The sequence below is a fragment of the Microtus ochrogaster genome, linkage group LG5 (assembly GCF_000317375.1).
Source record: "Microtus ochrogaster isolate Prairie Vole_2 linkage group LG5, MicOch1.0, whole genome shotgun sequence".
NCBI classification, from domain to species: Eukaryota; Metazoa; Chordata; class Mammalia; order Rodentia; family Cricetidae; genus Microtus; species Microtus ochrogaster.
Genome location: NC_022031.1, coordinates 12,995,640 through 12,998,678, shown reverse-complemented (window position 1 = coordinate 12,998,678; position 3,039 = coordinate 12,995,640).

Here is a 3,039-nt window from a genome sequence, read left to right as displayed (position 1 = left end):
TGCTGAGGCAGATTGTTAGTGAAGTTATTGTTTACTTTTAATTTAAAACAGGATGTTCGTGTGCAATATTATAACTATAAAAAGTTAGTTTTTATATGTTAAGGCAACATCACCCAATTTTCTTCCAAAATACACATATGAAAATGTCATACTATGATCCACTATGTATAATTGATCACATCAATAAAAACTTTAAGAAAGAAGTTTGTGGCTCTTTCTGAGCTGCTGGAGCACTGAGAACGCAGGGCAAAAACCTTAAATTCTAGGTAGAGTCAGGTTTGTGAAGAAGAGGTGCCCAAAGCCCAGGCAACCGCTGGGTATTTCTAATGAAGGTTGAGAGTGATCTTAACGGTCCTAAGGACTGATTGTATAGGTGTGTGTGTGTGTGTGTGTGTGTGTGTGTGTGTGTGTGCATTCTTGCAGGACTTTCCCCTAGAAGCTCAAGTAGGTTCTGACAGACAAGACTTGGAAGAATTTAAACAAAATGTTCCCTGAGATACCAACAGAATCAAAGACTCTTAAAGCCACTGCCAATGACACTGCCACTTTCATCTGTGCTATCTCAAAGGAGCAAAAGCATCACTGGACATGAATAAGGGACAGAAGCACAGAAAGCGGTTCCTGGGGGGAAGGAGATGCACACCAGGCTCAGCACAGCCTGTGGAGGACAAGCAGGCACAATGAAGGCCTAGATTTCTGTCCATTGGCTTCCTAACGCTTGCCTAAAGCTGAGGCTGAAACAGGACACTGATAAAAAGCAAAAGCATCCCAACCTGCTTTCAACCACATGAAAGGCAGTAGCAAGGCACGGAGCTGGGCAATGCATTGCCACAGACTGCTGTATAGACACACGAGAGGAAGATACCCAGGGAAAATACATCTGATACCATCAGAGCACCGGCTGCTTACACTAACAACTAATGGATAAATGTAAAATGGATTCTTTACTTAGTTGCTCTAAAATATAACTGATGGATAAAAAATTGTTTCAACATATTTCTTTCTTTTTTTTTTTTTTTTCGAGACAGGGTTTCTCTGTAGCTTTGGAGCCTGTCCTGGAACTAGCTCTTATAGACCAGGCTGGTCTCGAACTCACAGAGATCCGCCTGCCTCTGCCTCCCAAGTGCTGGGATTAAAGGCATGCACCACCACTGCCCGGCTGTGTTGACATATTTCTATCATTAATAAAAGAGCAATTGGAGTTTGATGAATCTCAGGGGCTGGAGAGCTGGGGACTGGACTGCTTAAAAAGTGCTATCATGTGATTTGATGAAATTCTCATAACCATCTCCAAGTCCAATGTTAACAAAGAGGCTGAAGTCCTCTTTGAGGAGGGCGGGACCACTGCTGCGTCTTCCCTTCCTATTCCTGCGCTGGCTTTTGCTAGCTTTTGCTAAGAGCAGGCCCAGAAGGAGTCACACTGCTGTTGCACTGCAGCCAAGACAAGCAGAGGGACTGAGAGAGGAGAGTGGCTCATCCAATGAAAACTACTCCAAATAGCCACAAGGCAGTGCTAGAAAAGAGACATGAGTACACCAGAGGACAGAGAGACAGGTGCAGATGCCTACCAAGAGTTGAGAACCATTAGCTCCTAGTGACAAAGGCATGGAAACTTGGGTTGTTTCTAGGTGAGAGTCTGCCAGGGTGCATGGATTTGCATGGCCCTTCTGAGATGATTAAATGGATAACTTTCAATTGGATGAGTAGGGAGAGGCTCAAGACATCACTGCAGATGCTTGAATCACTTAGTTTAATTACTTCAGTTGCTAGTTGTTCAAAATAAAGCTAAAAGATAAGTAGTTAGGAGATGCAGAATCATTAAATGCGCAATCAAATTCAGAGAAGGTGGGAAAAATGGCAAACAACAAATAGAAAAGATCCACCTATGTAGTATGTTTGACTTCAACTGTAAAAATTATCTAAGTTTCTAAATGAATCGGTGAAAGACAGGAATTGTTAGACTTGGTATTTGAAGAAGACTCACTTACCTCCTATCTACCAGACAGTCATTTTAAATGTGAAAACACAGACTGAAGTAAAGGGCAGAAATGACAGCCCATGAAACCACCCGCCACTCCCCTCAGCTTCCACCATGGCATGCTAGCCTTGCCAGAGGCCCAAGAGGAGCAGGGCACCTGACCGTGAGATAAAACCTTCAAAACTACAAGGCAAAGTCATAATCCTCTGCTTCTAAGTTGCCTCTTTTCTCAGGTGTTTGTTACAGCAATGGACACCTAATGCAGGTTTGAATGTAACTGTCAACCCCTGTGCAGCAAAGCCCACTATTGCTTGGCTGTTTCATTCTCCATTTGGTGTTCCATCACTCTGATTTTCTTGCCTTCTCATTGGCTGTTTAAATATTTTAAAGAACTCCATCTTACTTAAAGTGTTTCTGAGTGTTTCTCTTTGCAGTCTTTTCTATTGCTCACCCGGCCTGTAATAATATAAACACATGACTTAGAACAACAACTTAGTAGTCAACGGCTTTGAAAGGATGTGGACTTTGTTTACGTCCATTTCCCTTCTCCACTTTAAAGCATCATTGTCTTCAGTATGAGAAGTAATATAATTCTTGCTGAAAATCTTGTGATTTATCAACTCTTACAGACAAGCACAGGCTGCTGACTCTGCCCCATATTTTTGATGCTTATTATTCTTTCTGTCCTATGCTCCCCGACTCCTCTCACTGTTTTCATTTTTGTGTACATGTATTCCTTTAGTAAGCATTTAAGGGTTTAGATGGCAATAACATCTTTATATTTCTTTGCCTTCATTAGTTCCCAGCAGGATAGTTTAACTGTACATAGGCATAGCAGCTACTGACTCTCCCTGAACTTCCGTTATTCCTAATGTCTGTGGTTTTAGCTCACTGATTCACTGGCTTTCAAATTACTGTTTTCTTCAGATAGAGTCAAACTTCTGTGGAAGATTTCAAATTTTTTATTTCCCTCAATTTTCAGAGGTCAAGTATGATAAGCTTGCAGTGTGGGTATCTTTGAGTTTATTCCTGTCAGTTGTTGTCCTGTTTCTTTAAAATTT